We start from the raw sequence: 14032 nt of genomic DNA, 5'->3' as shown, positions 1-14032 counted from the left end.
ATTTTTGGAAACGCTGAGGAAAAGGTGGTGGAGGCCTTCCTTCTATTTGTTGAGGTTTTTTTTTTCGTGGCATTTTTATTGGCAATACAAGATGAATCTGCTTTAACATTTTTCCTGTTGCTCTTTTCTTTTGTAGCCTGCTCCACTACTGGTTCTGAATTCTTCTTATTTGTGAAATCCGAACTACCTTCTTTAACAGTGGTGTCATTAACAACTCCTAGTAACTGCATACCACTTCTGAGTGTAATGGCTTTTCATTGTTCCTTCCCTTGAGATGGTGAATTTTCGGTATCACCCGGCAATGCTCTTTGTGATCTTGAGCTTAATGCTTTGGCAATTTGCCCCACTTGATTTTCTAAAGTTGTTAAAGATACAGCTTGACTTTGAATGATAGCATCATTCTTGGCCATGTATTCCTTCAATAGAGCTTCCATAGATGAAGAACTTGAAGCTAAATTTTGCTAAGCATTTTGCTATGGCATGGGCTAAATGTATCTAGGTGGTGCACTCGCAACATTCTGTCAAATAGCATTGCTAGAATTTCGCACCCCTTGATTACTTCAACTAAAATTGGGATGTTGCTTCCACCCCGGATTATATGTGTTGGAATATGGGTTGTTGTTGTTGCGATTAAAATTTCCCATATAATAAACTGAGGCTAGGTTCGATGGGCATTCATCAAAAACATGATCTTTTCCACAATAAACACATGTTCACGCAACTGCTTTCATTTCCTGCATTGCAACTAGTTTTTTTAGTATTTTAATCATATTCGTTAAATATGATACTTGAGTTGTTAGGGAAGTACTCACATCAAGTTCCATTGCTCCAGTAACTCTTCTGCCAATCCCTACTCTTGTAGTAGGGTATTAATAATCATTGTTTCCTATCCTCTTCAAAATTTCATATGCCTCATTATATGATTTATTGAGCAAAGTCCCATTGGTAGATGTGTCAACCACCATCCTTGTATGAGCATTCAATCCATTGTAAAACATTTCCCTTTGCATCTAATGTTGAAAACCATGCAGTAGGCATTTTCTACTTAACTCTTTGAATCACTCCTATGCTTCATATAATGTTTCATCCTCAGATTCCCGAAAGGACGTACTATCGTTCCTCAATTTGGCATTCATGTTTGGAGGATTATATCTTAGCAGAAACCTCTGACAAATTTCATTCCAAGATGCCATTGTACCTGACAACAATGCATTTAACCATGCTCTGGCATGATCTCACAATGAATAAGGGAATAACTTCAGTCTCAAAGCATCTTCAGGAACACCTTGCTGCCTGAATGAATTGCAGACTTCCAAAAAGAGTCTTAAGTGCAACCATGGATCTTTAGTAGACAATCCACTAAACTGCCCTACAGTTTGTAACATTTGAAACATCACCGGCTTTAACTCAAAATGTTGAGCTTGAATATGCAGCCTGACAATTCTTGGATTTTTTAATCAATTCCAAGATAGGCACTAAATGTTCTCTGATGGGTCTGTATCTGTCATCTATTATTTCAGGAATATCAACATCCCTTCCATTCTGATGTAATGGCGCTTCTTTCAATTTCTAGATCAAAAGAATACTCTTCAACTGTAGAAATATCTCTACTCATGCACCAACAAAAATCCTGAAAAACAAAAATCAAAACAACTAATTAAGTTAAACTAACAAACTTAAAGAGGTAATAACAAACCAAATTATCACCAATATTGTCGATCCTCAGCAACGATACCGACAACTTGTCGCATGTGAATGTGTAATGCGAATGTGCAAGTATACACGTCGAATCAAGTAATAAAGTGATGAATGAGTATCGTCTCCACAGGGATCAAAATTGATTAAAAAATGGTTATCCTATTACAATGAATTTGACTAATTAAACAGTGCAAAAGAAACAGATGAAAACTTGATGAAGAGAATTAATCAATGGATTAATAAAATCAATTATGAATGAAAAAATGCTAGGGAAATTGAAATGCTATGGAAATTCTCAAAGAGTAAGTGGGGAGGATTTGTATTGTTGAATGATAAAGGCTTGAATTACTCAAGTTTTATTTTTATATCATAATAATGCGATGGAAAAATCTTGACCATTCTACTGCTCAAGGACTCACTACTGCAATTTGCTTCTTTTGAGAGCCAGACTTTAAGCTATCATTTTGACTTTTTGTATGTCTAAAGAACTCAATAATGATATCCAGACTGTTCTTCCTTTCCCCGTACAAATCACAACTTCTACGTTTAGAGTGCTTAGAATATTCTTTCGAATACTCACCTATACCAATCGATAATAAACCAATTTATTTAATCTTTTTAAAATTAAATAAGATCTAACAACATACCATACAATCATCTATGTCTAGAGCTTGCCTGCATGCATTTAAAATAATCACAAATCGAATGAAATAGTAATCTACTAAAAATCAGACCATGGGTATTAAAGATAGTAAAAATTCACCCAAATAATTCCAACCCAATAAGATTTAGCTCATGGATTGGACATTCAAATCCAAAATAAAACCATTCAACATCATCATTCAAGTTTACAAATCACAAAGTTCAAATCAGAAAGTAAAGGCAAAATTGCAGAAAGCTCTCGCTACTCTAACTTTCACTTTAATATTGAAATTTGATGCAAAACCCAAGGCAGATTTCTCTTCCCCTTCCCTGAGTCTGTGACTTCTTGCTCTATAAGTTGTTACCCTCTCCTCTATTTTCTCTAAAATTTTCCATGAGAATTCAATGTAAAGAAAACCTACTCTCTAATTCATCTCTCCCCAAAATCCTCATCCCCTCTTTTTTTTTCTCTTTCCTCTTTCATAGGGTAGGTCCTTCCCACTCAAAACACACCTTTTGCTTCCTCTTTTTCAGGTTGGTTTATCTAGTACAAGTATAGTTCGCTGAGAGTGACGTTGACTGAGTACTACGTAATCTTCCTAGAATTGGCATGGCATTCTTGTTGGCAATCTAACCAACATTTTGCCATGGCAATATTTCACTTCCTTCATTTTCTTTCTCCTTTCTCTCTTCTCTTATTCATCCTAAACCTACTGCCAGCAATAACCAAGACCTTTCTTCCTCGGTAACAAAATAATGACATTTATAACACAATCCAAGCTTTGTTATGCAATGTTTTAAAAATATCCTAAAAATGCAAACATATTTACTTAACTACAAATAATTAATTCAATCTAAAGGCCTGAAATATAACTCTTTTCAAGAGTTATTAGCAAATCTTCACGAAATTTGTAAAGGAATTTTATGCCCATTTAACCTCTCCAGATAATGCTTTCATCTATGTACGTGGTGGTTCAGTGTTAGTCAATGAATACTCCATCAATGCACAATATGGTTTACCTAAAGGCCCTGATGAACATTCTCAATTTGTCAAGATAATAACAGTAGAAGGACCCAATCAAGTTCTTGTCGATTTATGCGTGAAAGGGACCAAATGGATAGTTTCTCGAAATGACTACTACACCATCGACCGTGTTTTTTTGAAGCCTCATTGTAGGGTATAATACCATTTTCTTAAATCTAGCATGGGCCCTTAAACTCATAACTCTACTATTTCAATGGAGCACATGTTATTATTGCACTTTATTATGACTGGAAGAAAGATAAATGTTGGAAAAATTATTTTTAGAGAAGTTCATCGTTGCGCAGAAAAGATGCAAGCACCTTGAATTTTCCATCTCTCATTACTGCACTTTGTCAATGGGTCAATGTCCATATCCAAGCCAATAAGAACAAAATCCCTAACAAATGAGCCATCACTAAACAAATTGTCATGAAATTTTTAGGGGAAGAAGTGCCATGGGATCCTGGCTTTGCATCAACCTTGTCTCCACCTATTGGTACCCATCCCACTCTATCCACATCTCACAATGATTTCGAGCAGTAAGTGTTCGGTGCTCTTGAGATGTTGAAACAACAGTTTTGTTTGATGGAGAAGTAACAACTAAGGACAGCTACTGATCTAAGAAGGGCTCAAGATGAAATGGCTTTATTTTGGGGCTATGTCAGAAGGAGGGATAATGTTATCAAATCTAGAGGATGAAGATGAGTATGAAGTTGAAGTCACTGTGACGAACACTACCACACATCCAGCCACTGCAGAAAAGAATAACAAAGAAACAGAGGAGGAGAAGAGAAAACAGAATCGATGAACATTGACTCAGATAAGGAAAGAGATAACATGAATCAAACTTCTGCACCATAAGAACCGCACATCAAACCACTGCACCCATATCGGAACAAGATTGTGAGATTAATCAACTAATTGATTATCTCACAAAATCAGATGATGATGAAGATGAGGTGCCAATCAATCTGCTCAAACGAAAGCAACGTTACAAGCACACTGTCAGGAAATCTACCCAATCCAACAAAAGTAACACAAATCCTTTCAAAGCTTTTGTTTTTACTTTTCATTTGCATATTTTTTTTTCATTTTTATATGTGTTTTTCATGCATTTATAATTGTTTTCGTTGCATTTTCTACATATCTATTTATTTTTGCACAAGTGAAATTTTCTATCTGATCATGCATTGAGGACAATGCATCCCTTAGGTTTGGGGGTGTGTTGCACATATTGCATGCATGAGATATTTTGTTTGAACATTAGATCATTTTTTCACTCATTTTTCCATGATATACAAATGCTAAATGACTATTAGACCATGAGAAGTATATTGTTATCTATGATGTTTGATGAGGATAATAACTCTTCAAACTGTGAAAATTGTGATAATTGATTAGGTATGTTTAGCTTAGGATAGTCGTGTGAAAATTGATGTCTAAAAGTAGAATGACCTAAGTATAATTACAATTATTCTATAGTAGGTTTCTTTTAATACACTTAGAAGCCTTAAAACTAATATCAGTAAATTAGCATTATGTAATAATAAATACCACGACAAAGCTGAGGGTAAATGAAATAAAATTTAAAAAGACACTATAAAGCACTCCAATGTTTGAAATTGTTGAGTAGGCCAGTAATACTCTGTTTGCTCCATTGTATTATTGATCAGAAAAGCAAGATCAAATAAGAGCGAGTAAAAAAAATAGTTTGGGCGCACTCCACTGTAGTAGTGGGCTGAGTAGCTAAGGGGGTAGTTGTTTGATGTATCCATCTTTTTAGTCAAAAGCCTTAGCTTCAGGAGTGAATTACATTCAAATTAAGGCGTGATGTAATACTTGGCAATCTAGTGTATGCTCCATTGAGATTTTCAAGTAAAAAAATCATCTGACAAGATGAATTCCCTAGAGAAAATTTTATATAATGCAATGACAGGATAAGTATAAGAAGAAAAATTGAGTTTAGTGGAAAGATAAACTAAGTACATTAGGAGGTTCTTGCTATAGTCAAAATTGCATGAATATTTAGGAACTTGTATATTTAGTTAGCATTTTCTACACTTCGTATGCTAAGCAAGCATATAAAATCTGAACTAATTCTTTTTAAACATTAGACTGTTAAGAATGGAGGTATAAAATATGTTTCGTTTGGTTTAGCAGTAAAGAGGCAATTGTGTATTTATGGAAAATTCATGCATTCATGCATTCATACTTATTCTCCTTGAGGACAAGCAAGAACTCGGGTTTGGGGTGTGATAAATCTTAAAATGAGTTATATTTCGAACCTCTAAGATTGATTAAATGTACTTAAGTAGATATATTTTCATTTTTAGGTTATTTTTAGAACATTGCATACTAACGCTTGGATTATGCCTTAAATGTCATTTCATGTTACTTTTACTATTGGGAAGAAGGGAATTGGTTGTTGTATCAGGTAGGAGCAGGAAGGATGAAGAAAAGGAGAAAAAAGGAATAAGAGAATGAAGGAAGTGAAATATTGCCATGGCAAAAGGTTTGTAACACCCCTAACCCGTCTCCTTTGTCAGATTAGGGTTACAGAGTATTACCGATCAACCAAAAACCATACAAAATTATAACCTATGAATAAACTAAATATATAATAAAGCAATCATTCATAAACATTTCTTCCCTAATTCGAGCCTTCGAGGCCCTAGAAATAGTTTAGGAGCAATTTGGGACTAATTCGAAACAAACTGGAAAGTTTAGGAAAAAGTTCCAAAAATGGAAAACAGGGGTCACACGGGCGTATGGTCAGGCCATGTGGAATCACCCCAAGGCCATGTAACATTCAAATAAAGGACACACGGCTGTGTCCCAACCCGTGTCCTCCCCTGTGTAACTCTCTGAGTAGGGTCACATGATCGTGTCACACGCCCGTGTGCCAGGCTATATAACTCACTGACTTGCACCCTTTGAAAACCTCAAATGACACAAGGCCGTGTCGCTAGTCTGTGTGTCACACACAGCTAACTCACACACCCGTGTCTCAGGCCGTGTGAACCCAAAATTACCTAAAATCAAGACATTTCAAAACCATATCATGCATAACCATTCAAATCATTTAAACACACATTCAAGGGTTCGAACCATCATCCACGCATACATAAAGATACCAATTCAAAACCCTAATTCAACTAACCAATATGTCATTCAAAGGCACCACAGTTATAAGAAACAAAATTTACCAAAACATGTTAACATTACCTAATTCCATGTATAAAACCTCATTCTATTATGTACCTAATACATATCATAAATGACCATTTCCAAGTCAGCATCTTATACCAAAATTCCATATACATCCATTATCAAAAGTGACCAAAAGGACTTACCTATACAAGTACTATAAGTCCAACAACCATACATAAACATCAAGGCACAAACATACCAAATTACCATTTACATAATGATCAAAACACCATTATAAACCACCCTATACATGCCATTATAAACCCTAGCCAAAAATGCTCAAAAACTACTGAATTAACTGATGGATAGTGTGATAGGTCTCCGACGAGCTTCCAACCAAATCGAAACTTTTGATGATCTACAGGAAAAGAAAACAACTAACGTAAGCAATAATACTTAGTAAGTTCGTATAAAGGCAACTTAACTGCTAACATATTAGAATAAACAACTAAGCATAATTTTTATGATATTTTAAGCTAACTTTCATTTTTTATTCACTGTACCTCTCATGGATAATTGGTGTAGCCTTGCATATACATGTATATATTTTCCTTATAAGAATTTCATATAACCATTTCATTTAAACGTTTCTTCTTACCATAACACTTACACATTTAACATATAATCATTCTCGTAATTCATCTTTTGTTTTAAACTTTCATATAAACATAACATCCAAGAATCATTTGCTTTTGCTAAACAATGTGAAAGCTAAATAAATAGATTAATCATACGTTATTCATTTACGAAAAACTTATAGGATTAATCTTGAAAATAGTTCATCGAATGCTTCCTATAATGTAATAATTCAATCCAAACTCATACATATATGTGTATAAACATCTATCTTTAATCGAATAATCCTAAATATAATGATACTCATATATGATCAAGTAATTCATTGAATATTTAACATTTACTAATATCTTGACTATACATTAGCCTTTTACATTTAAATAATTTTGTAAATTTTTATTCACATTTAGCCTGATGAACAAGTAACTTGACTCAGATACTTGGGTAACTACACCACACCAAAGGCATCATAGATGCATAACAAGAGCACCGAAGTGCAAACAGGGGCACAAATGTACAAATAGGGGCACCGTAGAATGAACAGGGACGTCGAAGTGCAAATCCTGTACAAGCGCGCATACTAACCCTATTGGCATGACAATTGTATCCTAATCATTTATTATGTCCAAACGGGCATTTTAACAAAATTATAACATTCATGAATCAGAGGCACTTCCATATTTCTCAATACACATGCTACAACAATTCATAATCATTCCAAAATCACTTATATCATATTTCATAAATATTCAATAGTTTTCAAATAAATCCTTTCTCACCTTATATTCAGTTGTAATATTTCGATTTCCAACTCACATATTAAATATCATATATATATATATATACATTCATAAATCAGCAGTAACATTATGCATATATAGATATGTACAATTCTATACCTACGAACTTACCTCGACAATTACAGTTGTAAAACAAGGCCGACGACTAATCCGACAAATTAGTTTTTCCTCTATTTAGATCTGTTTGATTCGTTTATGCATCTAAATAATAATTTTTCATTCAATAAATACAATTCTAGCACTTAAATAATATGTCTAATACAATTAAGTCCTTCCATAATCATTTTACAAATTTATCCCAATATTTTACCTTTTACGCAATTTACTCCCTAAACCCGAAACTTGCAAATTTACAATTTTTAGTTAAAACTAATGCTAGCCAATTTTCATAGGGTTCATAATCAGCCCATTTTTATCATCATTTCACAATACTTACCTTGAATTTTACTATTTTTACAATTTAATCCTTAAACATTAAAATTATCAAACATCACTTAAAAAACTTATTTAGTTAGCAACCAAATTTAATAATCCATCATCTAAGTTCAAAACACATGCTAAGTATATCATGTTAAATCTTTAAAATTTTAAAAACTTTACAAATTGACCCCCAGGCTAGCTAGATTAAACTAATACGATAACAAAAACATAAAAATCATTAAAAAGGGAATGAAAAACACTCACATGCAATGGAACTATACTTGACCAAATGCTCTCTATCCTTCCATGGAGGTTTCGGTTATGGGGAAGAAGAAGAACATAAAAGAAGTTACAAATGTTGGCTTTTATTTTATTATCATTACTTTAACTTAACGTTATTTTCTTAATAATAACATAGAATTAGTTAAAAGTTAATGCACCAACCGCTTATACCAATTGATTTTGGTATATTTTCCACTTAAAACCTTACGACTTTATAAATTTTAGTATTTAACACCTTCATCTAATAGAATTCAACTTTTGCATCGTTTACGATTTTGTCCTTTTCACCTAATTAACCATTTAAACGTTAAAATTTCTTCACCAAATTTTAGTACAACCTTAGTAACACTCTGTAAATATTTAGTAAACTATTTACGACTCAGTTTATAGAAACGAGGTCCCAATACCTCATTTTCTAAAATCACTTGACTTTTGGGTCATATCACTTGAACCTATTTATTCGTTCAAATAGCATAAATCATTAAATCAAATTTTATCATTACACTATATTCGACTCGTAAAGATTAAGTGATAATATTTACGGACTTACTCGTCGAATTTGTGGCCTTGACACCACTATTTCTGACACCACTAAAAAATACATTGTTACAAGGTTGGATGGATTGCCAACATAAATGTCATGGCAATTCCAGGAAAATGCTTACGCAACACTCAGTTCTCTTCACTCTTAGCCAACTGGACTTGTACTAGATAAATCCACCTAAAAAAGAGGGAGAAAAGTGTGTGCTGAGAGAGGAGGGCCTACCCTATAAAAAAGGAAAGAGAAAAGAAAGAAAGAAAAAAAGAGGATTTCGGAGGGGATTTGGAGAGTAGTTTTCTCTCCAGAAAAACTCGTGAAAAATTCCAAAATTGAGAGGGTAGTAGCTTAAGAGAAGAGTAGAGACGCAAAGAAAGGGATGAGCAATCAACCTTGGGTCCTGCACGATTTATCCGCGTCGAAGTGAAAGTTGGAGTGGCAAAAACTTCCTGTATTTCTACCTTCATTCTGTTAATTAATTTCTGTGATTTCTAAACTGTTAATGATGATGTTGAATGTTATTCTGGTTTTGGATTTTAAATCCCAACCCTTGAGCTAATTTCGTTTGGGTTGGAATTACTAGATCTATCTTGATATATTGATGATCATGGTGATATTTTGAGTAGATATACTATTTTATTCAGTTTTGATTATTTTAAATATATGCATGCAAGATCTAAACATAAATGAATGCATGGTATATCCTTAGAATTGATTTAATTCTAAAAAGGTTAAATAAGTTGGATCATAATCGAATGATACGAGTGAGTACTCAAGCGAATACTCGTAGCACTCTAGACATAAAGTTGTGATCTGTACAGAGTAAGGAAGAATATTGTTAGGTATTGTTCATGAAACTTGTAGACATACAAAAACTTAGAATGATAATTTTAATTCTAGCTCTCGAAAGAAGCGGAATGCAATATTTTTACACTTAAGAGTAACTTGGTCAATATTTTAGCATGACATTATTATGTTCATAACGTATAATCCAAGTAATTCCAACCTTCCCGCTCAATAGCTTCAATCCTCTCAACTTTGTCTCGTAGAATTACCACAGCATTTTATTCATTACTTGATTTTTATATTTCATACATTAATACTTCACTTCAAATCATTATTTTGTTTACTTAGCCATAAGCCTAATTCGTATAGCTTATAGTAATAAATCAACCATATTTTTACCTATTCCGATCCATGTGTAAACGATCTCACTGATCACTTTATTACTTCACATTACATATTCACACGCAACACTGACACCTCCCTTCTTTGGCACACATTGGACTGGACTCACCCAAAAGCTATTAGAGATTGGGTAGATAATGCTAACATCCAACCATTTGATAATATTTTTCTTCACTACCTCTTTCATAATCGGGTTCAACCTCCTTTGTTGCTCAATAGAATTGCGATGGTAGTCTTCTACCAGAATTGTGTGCATGTAGAGTGTGGGGCTGGTTCTTTTAATGACTACGAATGTCCATCCTAACGACTTTTTGAATTTCTTAAGCACATTTAACAACTTAACCTCTTACTCATAAGTTAGCTCAGTAGACATGACCACAGGCAGCATGTTATCCTTTCCTAAATAAGCGTACTATAATTGTGAAGGTAGAGGTTTTAACGCCAAGGTGGATGGTTCTTTTATGGATGATTTAGAAGGGCTGAAAGTTTGAGCAGATAAATCTAGTGCATCAAACCTCTTTCTAGATTGATCGATAATTAGCTTGGTTGATGCGATCCGGCCCAAGATAATCGAGTCGTTTCACAAATTTTGCCCAATCGTCGACGATGAGAAGTTCTAGCAGCCAAAAAAGGTGTAAATTTGTTTTAAAATTTTGCGGAAGCTTACAAAGTGAATTTTGTAATGATAGAAGGTTTAGAAATATGTAGGTTCGGTTTACTAAAGGAATCAAAGGATAGTTAACTTGGGATAATTTGTGGGAATGGAAAAATAGACTTAACTCCAGAAACGATTCAACACTAAAAAGTGTCACCCCGGTTTCTATTTGGTTAAGGTGGGTTTGCGAAATTGTAGAAGGGTTGAATGCCACACCAAAACAAGGTAATAAAGTTCAAAAAGAGAATGATAGACGCCACTAGCTCGCTAGATAATTTAGATCGAAACTCATACGAATTTAGAGAGGAGAAAACTCACTCTTTAAACAAAGTTCATTCAATAATCTGGCTAAAAGTTCTTTCACAAAATGAAATAGCAAACTATTTATAGACTAAGTACTAGCTAGCCGAATGGTCATCTTCATGGCTAAGCAAATTAAACTAGAAAATTCCATAATTGAAGCATTAAGTTGCTGTAGCTAAATTCAGCTGATTGAAGTCCAATAGGCAGCTTCTAGACTAAGCAAATGAACTTGGAATGCTTGGAAAGGTGCATGGCAGTAGTCAGGTTCAACCAATGAGCTTAAATGAGCTTATTAAGATGAAACTCTTGGCTGAAAAAATACCAGCATTACAGGAGAACGTGAATGGCCAAAATAAGTGTGAAAAGTCAGCCTTGAAGAGTCCTTTAGGTGTGAACATGAACAACCGAATAGTCATTAGTGTGAACTCCAAGTGTGAATAGCATTATGTTGTTTTGTTGAGAAATGAATCAGCTGAACATTCACTAGCATGTATCACCAAGTTCGTTGTATCTAGGGTGCATGCATCTTGCTTAAATACTCTCCCACATTTAGCCGACCTACAAAAGAGATGAATCAATTTAAATTAATTCACATTCAGCTGAACATAACTAAAAACATAACCTGGACAATTTAAATACACATAATTAAAATTAGACATAATTAATTAAGTTAAGACACAATTAATTCGGTTGGACAAGGCATATTAAAAACATGCAATAACAAAAACATATTTATAAGCTGTAATATTTAAGACAACTTAATAACATGCAATAAAAACACATTTAACATGAATAATTAAATCTGTCCAGATTTTAGACCAATTAAACAACGATTATTAATTGAGCTGTGTATAACTAATTTAACTAACTCAAATCATTATTCCAGCAGCTATATTAATGTCTAAATGGAATTGAGCTGAATTTGAGTTGATTCGAGCTCATTGAGCTGAAATGGAGCTTAGTTCAGCTCGCAACAAATTGTAAACAATGCTTAGAGAGCTGGTCCAAAAATGTGCCCGGGGCGTGGTTGTATCATCCCCTCCCTCTTTTAAGCGATTTGTCCCCAAATCGGGCCATTTACTCGCGAAAAATCTTCCTCATCACAATCCCCTTGGTTGACGACGATGCTTCCAAAATTCTGAAAATCACACATTTCTCGATAAAGAATAAAGTTAGCAGTCCCTCCCTCTTTTGGGATATAATATTTAAATATGTGATCTACATAATAGAGAAAAGAATTGGGGTCATATCGAATGAAGGACTTACAAGCTCGCTCACAGATTTCAATCAGGACTTGAACAAATAAACCATTGTTGAGTTCAAGAATATAAATAGGTCTTACCTCCTCAAATTGATTCCCCATATTTTGTAATAGGAAGTACAAATGAATCAAGCTCAAGTTGCATCCACAAGACTTGGAAAAATTAGTCACTCGATTATGAACCCTTCGTTCCATTTCATCACAACTTGCAAACTTCAATTTTTCAAACAATCTCGATATGCCATTATTACAACCAAGTGAACTCAATTGATTCATATGATAGTCAATCAAATATCTTTGCACACAGTCAAACTCAACAATACACTTCCATACCTTTTCAACATGATCAGTCAGAATGATCAATTTATACGGGCTTTCATCTTGCGCATTCAAAACACGCATTTCATTGCAAGTTAAAGACAAACAACTAATACCATCAGGAAAATAATATCTTTCAAAGATCAAAGCATCAACAAAGTGTTCATCAACATGCAAATAAGACAAGGATTTCTTAGAGTTTTCCAAAGTCATTTCTTGTTTACCTTTAAGAGTAGGAAAAGAAGAGTCGGTTGTACCTTTTTCATTTAATACAAACCTTCTCTCCTCGGGAAGGTAGTCTAGTTGAAGCTTCGTGGCTGAATTAACCTTGTCGAAATGAAATACGAACTTCAGGTACAACCACAGAAATGGATTAAGGAAAGAATTTAAATTGAAATCAAATTTATCATACCTCGTTTCCTTATTCAACAACCAAGTATCAAAACAATAGAAATTATTCGCACACAATCGATAATGCTTGATTTTCCCATAAAATGTATCAAAACAGATTACAGGTTTAAAAACTTGATTTTGATTATTCATGCCAAAGTGTAGCAAAGAGTTCATTAATCCAGACTTGTCAACCCAAAAGGATTTTTGTGTCCACAGAAACAAATGTTCAAATCTCTTTACGTCCTTCAAACTAGATTTACAAAAACTCGAAGATTTCAAACAAAATAGTAAAGGGTTCACATAATCACCACAATTAATTAAATTGAGATGTTTATATGAAAATTCGTTGTTACGCAGAATCGAGTTTCGCATTTGCCGATTAAACACGACTTCACCTTTAAACTTGTCAACGCAAAGATTTGTTTTGGAAAAGCTCGTCTCACCACCATTTGAGATTACAACACGAATCGATGAAGGAAAATCAACCAATTTTTGGCACGGAGCTTTTACAAAGATGAAGTTTTCGACATTATGTTTACCCACATCCAAGGAAGATAGTGGAAATTCAAGTGCTAAGTGTTCCTTACCTATCTTACCTTTGGGCTCGTGTGGTTTGATTTCAACTTCATTTTTACCTTTTTCGGTCATGCAAAAATGTCGCTCGTCAGGAAGATATTGAAGTTGATATTCGTTACAGGGATTTCTCGGAACCTGAAAAGAAGGA

At 34.0% G+C, this 14032-nt stretch overlaps 1 non-coding gene across 1 annotated transcript; it reads left to right on the top strand.

Moving 5' to 3' along the window:
- The first annotated feature begins 1020 nt into the window (after window positions 1–1020).
- On the top strand, window positions 1021–1127 carry LOC128042142 (small nucleolar RNA R71). Its single transcript, XR_008197348.1, has one exon. It is a non-coding gene; the product is annotated as a small nucleolar RNA R71 (small nucleolar RNA).
- Window positions 1128–14032: the final 12905 nt, after the last annotated feature.

Source organism: Gossypium raimondii, chromosome 6 (genome assembly GCF_025698545.1).
Source record: "Gossypium raimondii isolate GPD5lz chromosome 6, ASM2569854v1, whole genome shotgun sequence".
Classification (NCBI taxonomy): domain Eukaryota; kingdom Viridiplantae; phylum Streptophyta; class Magnoliopsida; order Malvales; family Malvaceae; genus Gossypium; species Gossypium raimondii.
Note: the sequence above shows the minus strand (reverse complement) of the source record. Positions and strands in the feature narration are given on the sequence as shown.